Source organism: Leptidea sinapis, chromosome 19 (assembly GCF_905404315.1).
Source record: "Leptidea sinapis chromosome 19, ilLepSina1.1, whole genome shotgun sequence".
Classification (NCBI taxonomy): domain Eukaryota; kingdom Metazoa; phylum Arthropoda; class Insecta; order Lepidoptera; family Pieridae; genus Leptidea; species Leptidea sinapis.
Window position 1 is genome coordinate 957,370 of NC_066283.1, and position 12,156 is coordinate 969,525.

The following is a 12,156-nucleotide window of genomic DNA, read 5'->3' on the forward strand; positions in this document are numbered from 1 at the left end:
CTTTGTGTTTAAATGAATTTCTATACCTTAGATTTTTTTTTTAGATTCGTAGGTAAGTGAATTGAGTATAGTAGTTAGTTGAAATTTTGACATTTTGTATTACTATAAGTTATAAACATCTATAGTAAAAATAGTGAAACCATAATTTCGAATAGCCCTACTGAAAGAGCAGAAAAATTTAACTTTCGATTACTTTCATGTTTAATATTATATAATATTTCTTAAATTTATTTATAAGTAGTAACTTTAAATAGGTCAGGGAAAGGTAATCTTTTCGCATATTATATTTACGTATAGACAGAATACACAAACGTCTAGTCGAACTGACAGCCCATGATCAATTTTTAATTTGTCAAGATGTACGTTAGCTAGTTTCATATTCGAAATACTATGGCTGACTGTTTACGACTTGTCAGTCAAATTAGGTTACAGTAAGTATAGATTTTCTTTTCTATCTTACTGTATTTCCGCTAAAGATGTTTATCGCTCTCGCACGCTTACGTACGTAGTATATCGTATGTATAAGGCATATAGTATTGACGACCTGTATAGCCGAGTGGTTAGTGATCCTACCTACTAAGCTAGAGGTCCCGGGTTCGAATCCCGGTAGGTGCAAGCATTTATATGATGAATATGGATGTTTGTTTCCGAGTCATGGATGTTTAAAATGTTTATATGTAGGTATGTTTATATGAATTCTATGTATGTTTAAGTAAGTATATTGTATTAAATATATCATTGTCTTGTAACCCATAACACAGGCTATATATGCTTAACTTGGGGCAAGATAATTTGTGTTAAAAGTGTGTCAATGTTTTATTATTATATAGTTGTATAAACTTGTAATAAAATGTCTAGCTGTTTGTATCTGGCTTCAAACAGCTTCTCTGTTCAGACGAACCTTCTGTTGACCTGACAATCCATGTATGGTCTCCTAGTTTCCGTTGACCCTCCTTTGGGGTCGTCGGACATCTATCGACACAGGGAGCACCGTGCCGATTACGCACCTCACTGCGTATGCGGTATATTTGTGCATCATATTTTTATTCCGCTGGACGATCCAGTTGCCGTTGCTGATGTGGTACTGCAAGGTATGGTTAGACCTCTCATGCAAAATGGCCTCTTGTCGAAAGCAGGAGTGCTATCAGGTTTGGGTCAATGCGGTGGTAACTAAGGATGAAAACAACAGCTTATTTAAAAAAATACTATAATTATTTAAAAATAACTTCCCTGAACCTGGGAGGTCATGTCTGGAAAAAAAATTAGGCAGAAGTGGTGAAAGACTTGCGTGGCTTCCCCCGGGAATTCGTGCGTTCTAGTCACTGGTAAGTGGTACTTTCTGTCAGCCTTCAATTCCGCTCCTGCACAGGGATGATGACTCGCTGACCAATGACGCGAAAGATGATCTGGGCTTTCTTTTCGCGTCCAACTCGACTTTAAATGACCAAGGTGCTGCACCACCATCGCTTATTCCGCGGTGTGACTGATACATGCTGGAGATAGAATTCCATTTCATAACTTAAGGCGCTCAAGAGCAAAATAAACTCATTCGCAAAAAAAAACGGCTAGGATCTTGTTGTAAAAGCATATACATCGCCCCACAACAGACTTACTCGACTTAGCCGAGTACTCTTCTCATTGAAGCTCGACCTTTTCCGAAGTGGTGGTAAATAAATGTGGAATGAAAACTTCACATTCATAAGTGTAATTTCCTTAAAATTCATGAACTGTGATTTTGTTTCGAATATTTGGAAATTATAGACACCAAACGTGCGGCACAAAAATCACACTAATATTATAAATGTTTTTTCTTCTTCACTCGCAAAGGACTGGACCAATTTTGATAAAATTTGGTATGCAGGAAGCTGACACAATAATATTATATACTTACTTCGTCTGGCCATAAATACTGTTACAATTAAAAATAAAATATGACATTTGAATCTGATTTTTATATGATTCTTCATTGAGTTTTCTCATTTTACCGTCAATATACTGTACAATATTTTGTGATATTAAAATGGAGTGATAAAAAGAACTGAATCGCTATAATTGCATTACAAAAAGTAGGTATGGAGCCAAATGCAATTTTTAAAACTCCATACGTTTGGTATTAGTAAATGTTTGTGTACCGGGCTATTAATAGGTACAATGCGACCTCTGTTTGTGATAGAAAAAGATTTGGCCATCCACGTAGCGTTCGTACGAAAAAGGCGGCCAAAGCAGTAAGGGATAGAATTCCTGTCCTACAGCAAAAGATTTTATCTTGGGAGATGAAGATGCACCTAGAACCATGTCGCGTATTTTAATAGATGACTTAGGACTTGCCACCTATAAGGGATATACTGGTCATTTCCTGATATTTTAAAAAATAATACGGTGGTAAAATCTAAACAACTAATATTACGAGACAACAGTTCCAAAAATTGTTGGGAATTTTGTCCTAATATCTAGCAAACGTTTCTTTGGATTACTCCATCTGAGTATATTTTATTAATCTGTGCTTACATTGTAAAAAATAGAATGTTAAATGCTGCTGAAACTGTTTCTGACCTAATTGAATAAATGTGTTTTCTTTCTTCTCGCCTCAAAAATCTCATTTGCCCAGTCATTTCACTAGCTACGGCGGCCTTTAGACCGAAAAACAGTATAGCCGGTTGCAGACCGAAAACTAAGCAATGCCAAGGCTAAACTAATCCATGCCAAGCAAGCTAGGCTAAGCTAAGCTAGAGATAAATAGCGTGCGGTGTGAACAGCTAAGCCAAAGCACTGGCGAAGGGTGTGCGGGGGAGGGGCTTAGCTTAGCGCGTGCAGCTGCGCATCGGCATACACAACTACTTAGCTTCGCATATTTTAGTTAGCTCACATAGTTTGCGATCTGCACACAAATATGGAAAACTGCGTCAGCTATGCGAGCTAAGCTAAACTAACTTAACTTAGCTCTTGGTCTGCAACCCGTATTATCCTGACACATAACTGCTTCACGGTAGAAATAGGCGCTGTTGTGGTCCCATAATCTAGCCGGCATCAGGTGCAAAGGAGCCTCCTGGTAAATTGCATGTCGCTCAGAATTTTGGACTTTTCAAGACTGCTGCAGGACACTGCATTGTAATGGGCAAGGCGTATCAATTACAATCAGCTGAACGTGCTGCTCGTCTCGTCCCTTATTGTCTTACAAAAAACTTGCGATGTCCATGAGCGGTTGTCTCGTCACGACTGTTTGCCCCATTTTGTATATAATAAAGCAGTGCAATCGCTGTTATATTTATTCGCTGTAATACAAGGATCGAGCGGCACCACAACTATTTACTTATTGTGCAATGGAAAATAAAACTTACATTCATATAATTATGTATTTAATAAATTTTCACTTATATACTTAAACTAAAAAGCGCTTAAGTAATGTGAATATAAGCATTTGGGTTTGTACAAAATGGGACTAGCCCCCGCAACTAGGTTTATATACAAACAAACTAAAACATTTTATCCTATTTTAGTGCAAGAAGTTAAGAAAACGGAAATACGTTTTAAATTAAGAATTATTAAAATATGTAATACGATAATTAGGCCATTGAGAAAGGACTATAACAAAAACTCTAAGGGGCCCAGATTTGTATTACCTTTTGTCGCCAAAACAATCCAAATACTTATTTAACAATATATGATATATATAGTATTGTATGAACTTATACTTAATCGATTCTAGGCTTTTTTAAGTAACGATTCACTTCATTCTCTAAGTCTTGTTGCAACATATTTTTGAACTTCAGCTTCCGATCGAAGTCATCGTGCACCAACTTTAGCGCTTCTTCTTTGAAGTTACTCCTAGCATTTTCATCTAACTTTTTACACCTGTAAAAAAGTTTAATACAAGTACTCCACTTTTTTCTAAGCTAAAGGGTCAAGTCAAAAGTTTTGTTAGCAAAGCCTTCTAGTATGAGAGGGGATATGATATACCCGAGGCACAAAATGATAGTTGCGGTGTACTTATCTATCTACTAAAACATTTTTGTACTATTAACACGCGAGAGTTGACTGTTTTTTTGGTTGGTTACATATATATGGAACAATTAGCGATTTGCAATCTTATTAACTTTGTCACCAAACTTTAACTAGGTTGTAAATTTATGAGTGGTAGTACCATGTTGGGTCCTATGGGACACAACCGTATTAGGCCAGCATGCCCGGAGAAATACCACTTAAAACCGGCGAGAAATACTTTGCAGCTGTTTTTCATTTCGTTTCTTTTTTTTCGTCTAATTTGACTTTCAGGAATGCTTCGACTGAGAAGGAGATATGATGTACTGTAGACCAGTATTTCAAAAACTTTTGCCAAACAGGGTATAAGCATAATAGGGGAGATGTAGGTATTGGGTGTCAGTTGGCATTGGCACCCCAATATGGATTAATGAGGACCTTTTTTTTGAATGGCTTAAACCAGTGGGAGGCTCCTTTGCACAGGATGCCGGCTAGATTATGGGTACCACAACGGCGCCTATTTCTGCCGTGAAGCAGTAATGTGTAAGCATTACTGTGTTTCGGTCTGAAGGGCGCCGTAGTTAGGGAAACATGATTACGGGGTACGGGGTGGCAACGTATGCAGGTTTAGCCGTGTTGGGCCTGCGTAACTCGGGGCCATAAAATGATATTTTCACATAAAACTTACTCTTCGTTTATCTCCGAAAACTTCCTGTCGCACATTTGAGTGAACTCCTTCATCATATCTCTAGCGCCATTCCGGTATAGCTCCTCCTGTTTCTCTGAGTTAGTCTTGAGTAGAGCTTGAAAATCTACGAACAACCTGCACAATCTACGCAGCAATAATTGTTATTTAGGCCACTGCCAAGTAATGGGTGCTAGTAGGAGTCATTAGGCGAAGCCCAATGGCACCATAGACAGCATTGGCATATAAATTCCAATACTTTGTCTATGACGATGAAATTTACAAGTGCGGATATCTAAATGTTAAAAACGGCGTGCGAACTTGGAAGAAATAACCACTGGATGCGAAACGCTGGCTGTGTTCCATTTTACACCTAGCCACTAACTGGGCCTAACACCCTCATTAAGCAAAATGGCTTTGTCTGTTTCAATTTCAATTAAAAAAAAAATTGAATGTAATAAATACTTCACTATAAAAAAGTTTTAATTGTACACGTACATGCTGCAAAGATGATTTATACTTAATTAGGTTGGATTATATAAATCATTTACAATCCATTTACTTGTCATATAAGTAGCTATAATAACATGTGAAGTCACTTTTTAGTTTTGCCATAGCAAAACGTATTGAAGAGCCTTACTCCAAAGGTTTAAATGCCTGTAATTTGGTATTTCTTTGTTTGATTTTAATTATATATTACTATTTTATGTTAGTTTCCAAAATTGATTGATCGTGATTCCAATATTATTCTTCTTGGGTTTCGTGTCCAGTGATTTATTGGTCCAAGCGCGGGAATGGTGGGCGCTGTCTACCGCGCAATGCGTATGCGCCGTGTCAGTACTCAACGCTGCATACTTTTGTGCGATTTTCCAAATGTGAACTTTACGGTTTTTATTGTGCACGAAATACAATGAAATTCAGTCACAATCATACACTTGTATAATACATACATAGATACGCCGGCAGCCGTATATACAGGCAGCGGGGTATATACATAGCCATAGAGTAAAATTATTTTATTATATTTATTTTTTATTATGTTTAACAAAAGTCTTACTTGAGTTTCGTATGGTGATTCATCTCGATTAAAGAAGTATTTACTTTCTCCAAGACAATCTTAGCGATGTCCTCTAGGACAGAAGCACCTTCGTCTGAAAGTATATCATTTATTAATACAATTGTCGATTAGAAACGTAAATGCTAATTGACGGAACATAATATAAATCCTCCGATACCTCATTTTATCAACCCGCATCATATTTTAATCAAATCGCAAAAAATCAGTTGTAAGATTATCAAATCGATGAGTAAAAAAGTTTTTAAGGGGCGAACAAGGCTAGGAAAACAAAGGAAGGTCATTAGATGGATTCACCAGTGGGAGGCTTCTTTGCACAGGATGCTGGTTAGATTATGGGTTATTATGCCTATTTCTGCCGTGAAGTAAAAGTGAACATAACTGATGTTTAAGCATTACTGTGTTACGGTCTGAAGGGCGCCGTAGATAGTGAAATTGCTGGGAAAATGAGACTTAACATCTTATGTCTCAAGATGACAAGCGCAATTGTAGTGCCGCTGATTTTTTTTTTGTTTTTTGGGCTCAAAATCCTGAGCGGCACTGGATTGTTATGGGTATGGCGTATCAATTAACATCAGATGAACGTCCTGCTCGTTGCGTCCCTTATTTTCATAAAAAAAAATGGACCATAGAACGCAGACCGTCCAATATCCAATGACAAGGCCCGCTCGGTCACCAGTGTACCAGCAATTTTTCTAAAGGAAAAACTTTAGAGGCTTTACAAATATTTTTCTAAAGATGAAATAAAATATATACGATACTAACTCTTTTAATGTGAAGGTTATGATTTCCACATAATGGTTAAGAAATTGGACTTGAGTAAATAAAAAGTTAATTTTCGTCGAATGTTAATAATATTATGTTCAAGAGTATATAAATAGTCCAATAAGAAACAAAATCGTTTGTGTGCAGTGAACGCATATATTATAACTTACAACATTTTTCTGACGCTTTTAAATAGCCCAACTAAAACTATACTGTAGTATACTGTACCGGCAGTTCGGTATTGTGACTTACGTACGTATTTGTAACTTAAAAATAATTTTAATTATCTTAACTCATTTATCATCATATCAAAAATATTTTTTTTGAGTTTTATTCAGTAATACGAGGGCTGCACTAAAAGTATCGGGAATCAAGGAAGTGACACAACATTACTATTTAAAAATGTATTTATTGCTTTTCGAAGTATTCTCCGCGAAATTTGACACATTTTTCCATACGATGGAACCAATCATTGAAGCAACCACTCCATTCGCAAGTTGGGGTCTCCTAAATGGCCGTTTTGTAGGCGTCCACAGCTTCTTCAGGTGATGAAAATCTCTGACCACGCAATTTATTCTTTATTTTAGGGAAAGTATAGAAATCATTAGGGCTAAGGTCGGGGCTGTACGGCGGATGGTCTAATAATTCTATGTTTTCTTGCTCTAAAACCTCTTTTGTTGTGTGCGCGGTGTGAGAACTCGCATTGTCGTGATGGAGGATGATGCGGCGGTTGCAGTTCTCTTTACGGAGTTCAGAAACGACCTGTGGCAAACAAATGCTAGCATACCATTCTGCATTAACCGTTCTTTGTCCCTCAAGAGGAATAGTAGCAACATGGCCGGTTTTGGAAACAAACGTGGCCACCATTTTTTTTGCATCACTCCGTGAACGAATCATTTTTGTTAACTCATTTTCGACCACCCCAACTCGTGACTGGTTTTTTGTTTCAGGTTCGTACGCGTATATCCAGGATTCGTCACCTGATACGATGTTGTATACAGCATTTGAGGATCCTGCGTGGAATCTTTCTAGAGTTCTGATGCACCAAGTAACGCGAGCCACTCTTTGCTCTTCACAGAGCAAATGTGGTATCCATCGGGAAAACAACTTTTTTACACCTAATTGTTCACGCAAGATTATTTGTATTTGACTCATGCCAATTTCTAAAGTTGCCTGAATTTCGCGGTATGTCACATGTCGATCTTCCTCAATCAGCTTACGCACAGCATCAATGTTTTCTTTGGTGACTGTAATTTTTGGACGACCTTGACGGGGATCATCACTGAGCTTGACGTCCACGGTGAAATTCAGCAAACCAGCGAAAATTGTGGTTTTGGATGGGGCTTCATCGCCAAATGCAGTAATCATCCGGTCAACACACTGTTTTTGTGTTAAACCACTTCGAAAGTCATAATAAATCATCGCTCTAAAATTTTCTCGAGTCAATTCCACTTTCTCAACGACTAAACAAGTTTGAAAAGTTCTTGTGACAATACCGAGAATCTTTTTTTAAATATATAAGAGGTATTCGATTTTTAAAACCAAGGAGTTTTCAATTAAAAAGATTTTAATATGACAGGAACAGAAAATACAGACAGACAGGAAATATTCCATTCCCGATACTTTTAGGGCAGCCCTCGCACTATCTACTAATGCTACTTTTGTAATAAAGCAATTATTTTTAAAGTTTTCAGAAATTTTACTGACGTTTGTGACATTCTAAATATATTATATATAACGTTACATTGACATGTGATAATAATCTTACCTTCAATTTCTTATTCTCGGTTAATTTATAATGAGTGGAAATTAAAAATATGAAAGTGGTATTTATGAATTTTATATAAATTATAAAACGAAATAGGTACTACATAATAATCAGTTAAATGAAATGGCGGAGTCCCGGGAAAATGTACTATTTCATCAAAAATTGCGTGCGTACAGAGTACACACGTCAGTTAAACTTCGTTGGCAAAGTAATTTTTAAATCTCGTCTATATTTATACTAATCTAAAGCTTAAGATTTTCAAGACAGCTCCTCTAAGTACTCCCCATGATATATGAGGTGATGTGAGGCCGAAATTGTGCCTAAGGTTACTTGCAGCTGCAGCGGTTTGAAGCGAAGTAATGTCTCGCGTTACTGAGCAGAGCAATATTTTTGAGGCCAATTTAACCTTCTGTTCCAAGTGACCATGTCTTGTGTGCTATACAAATAACAGAGTACTAAACGGTGGTCTCATGCTGTCTCCATATCGCAACCTCAGCAAACTATTAGGAAAATGTTCTTGAGATCGAGAAGATACAACAGGAAGACTAAGCTGTGAACGCACTGTTATTCTCAGTTATTATGCTAAGCTTACACTACGGTGATTATGAAAATAACATAAGAATAGTCATTGTAAGGGCAGATATGTCAACGATATAACTGGTATAAATTATTATTTGTTTAGTAGCAGACGTATTACTTATGATTCGTTTATTCGGACGTATAACGTTTTCCGTGTTTATTTGCAAGGCTGCCCGACATTCGGAAATTTATTGACTGTGTTGTCAGCAAAATAGTCGGTTGATATGTAAATATTTTGCATATTCTTGGTTTATTCTCAGGTATAACTTTATTTAAATTTATTTTCTATTATTTAGTTGAATTTTATATAAAGCGTGTTCTTTAGTTTTTTTTAAACTATTATTTATTTTTCATTGTTTAGTTATTTTTTTTAGATTGAATGAAGGGATTTTAATATTTGCGAATAAAAATATTTTAGTTATATTGAATGATCACTTAATTCAGCTAGCCCGAGATCCCCGAACTAGCTCTTATAATAATAAGCTCAGTTAAATCACGCATTAATAATTTATAATGTAACTATAAATTCACCGCCATCTATTCGCTTCTAAACGAATCAGATACTTTAATTTTGTGGTAAAAATCATATTTTGCAATTGAAAAATTGAATAATTTTATCAAATTAGTGTAATGTCATCGGTCCTCGATAAATCTACAAAGTTTGAACGAAACCTAGCCGTTTAAAGTGGGTCAAAATCGCGCCCAAAGAAGTCGGTTACAAACATACAAATATACAAACATACAAATGAAGCTAATAAAAAGCAATATAAAGCGTGTAATTAAGGTAATTGTGTACCTGTAACTAGTGACGACGTCGCTTTCCCACTTTCTTTGATCCAATTTTCAACACTTGATGCACTTTTTTGCACACTTTCACCTAAGGTCTTGAAAGATTTTTCACTCTGTTTTTTCTCAATGTGTGCTATCTTTTCACTTTCCAAATCTGAGGTAGGTGTTACCAAATCCACTTCTTTCAAAGCACAAGAAGATTCATTAAAGGCATTTTGCACTGTATTTTTATTTCGTAAATTATACTTAGTCTTACTTATAGACTGACTTTTACTCGAAGTTTTAGTTTTGATCTTATCTACGGATTTCTCTCTAGAGATCTCTTGGGATAATTGCGTTTCTTCAAACAATTTAATAGGAGAAATTGAGCTGTAATATTTTGCTTTTTGTTTATTTGGTCTAGGTGTTGAAATTGTTAATGACCGCTTCGACGAAGCAGAATCAACACTTGATTCGAAAACTGAATTCTTGTTCATCCGTCTCAAATTTATGGATAACTTTTCAATTGAGACAGGTGAATTAGGTTTCTTGGGTGTACTACGACGCATTTCCTGTGTTATTGTTTTATAATAATTACGCGTGGATTCATCACAGCTTTGTACTTCCATATCGCGTGGTGAATAGGTTTGATCCAACTCCATGGATCCTGGGGGACTTTCATCTCTATCACCATGCCCTCTTATTGGTGAGTTTCCAATAGTTGACATTGACCTTTCCGCACCTATTTCCTGGTTTGATACTGATCCATCTATCTCAATAGATTTAGTATGAGCCCTGACAGATTTCGTATTAGTGGTAACATTATGTTTATCTAAAGATTTTGTTTTCTCTACTTCTTTAGAGTACTTAATTGGATTTACTTTAAAGTGACTCATAGAATCTTGAAACTGATTTTCGATATTATTCGCACCCATAACCTCTAATTGAGGTGGACTACCAGGAATATGTTGTGTATCAAACTTGTGCATATTAACACCAACACTCTTGTTAGCTATTAATGTTCTAGTTATATCATTTAATTTATCTAATGCTATAACTGAATCGTTTTGATCTTTTTTATTTTCTGATGATTCAATCACAAGGCCTGGCAAAGGACTTACTGATTTTTCTATGATAGTATCTAACTTGGGTACTTCAACATCTTTTTTCTTGTTCCGTTTTGCCCTCTTCACTGATGTGGTTTTTACAAGTTTCTCTATCGATTGTGTTGTATCAATAAGTTCTGATTGAGGTAAGAAACTTATTTCCGGTATGTGTTCTTCGGTTATTTCCTTTTCAGGTTCTACTCTAAACGAGGTATCCATTTGCTCAATTGGAGCTTTACGCATTCTTTCGTCTAATCTAATTTCATTTAATTCAGTTTCATTATCATTTACACATCTCTGACCTTTTCTTGATATTTTTGTTGTTTTAGATTTAGTAGTCTTACAATTGTTAATGGTTTTAGTGATACGACAAGAGCGAATGGGCCGTACATTTTTTTCGCTTTTTAGAGGTGAATCGCGATGAGATTTCGATAACTTTTTCTTTTTAAAAAATTCTTCTTCACTATCGCTAGAGAAATCGTACACGTCATCACGCGAACTCAAGCCATAATGAAAAGTCTCAATACCTTTCTTTGATCCAAGAGACGATTGTATGCGGTTTATTGACGGTTTGTAAGTTTTAACCTGCTTATTTGCCTCTCTCGTTTTTGTGGATAGTGGAGTAGTAATGAGCTTTTTAATAGTGCGACTTTTTGTTTTTCGGATATCCTCAATCTCTTTATATGGGGTAGGTTTTAATGTATCTACATTTGCCTTGAAGTGACTTGAGGTCTCATCCTGTAGATCGAGATTATTTTGATCATTTTGTGGGGAATATAGTTTACGTTTCCTACGAATCAACGACATGTTAAGTTCGTTATCTGTAGGAGATCTTACGTTACTTTTCGTTTCACTTTGTTTTTTCCCTTCGTTGCAAACATCAGCAACACTTTCTATTTCTAATCTATTAATGGCATGGGTGTTTCTAGTATTTCTACTTGTATTCGCTGATTTTGCTTTATATTGCTTTCCTGTTTTAGGCATTTTTACTGTAAGTTTTTTTGTCTTTTTGTTAACGATTTCCTCACGGACTCCTTCGTTCTTTGATTGCGTTTTATTATTAATAAACTGTGATTTTTTAATAAATAAACACTTTTCTATCTCTATACACACTTTGTCAATGATATCATTCAAACATTCAGCTATATCCGACTCATTAAAATAGAAATCACACGTTACATTATTTGTGTTTTTAGGAATATTAATATCATTTGACTTCGAGCTGGTTTCTTCAATTTTATCTTCCAATGTCGGAATGAGTGACTTTTCCTTATTTATAACTTCTCGAATGTGCTGTGCAAAGAACCCTTCTCCTGCTTTAGAGTTGGATGCCAGTAATTCAGTGTCATTGGCTTTTGTATGTAGGTCATCAAAAGCATGATCTTTTGTATTTAATAATTTTGCTGTGTTTGTTTTTATGGTACCGTTTATA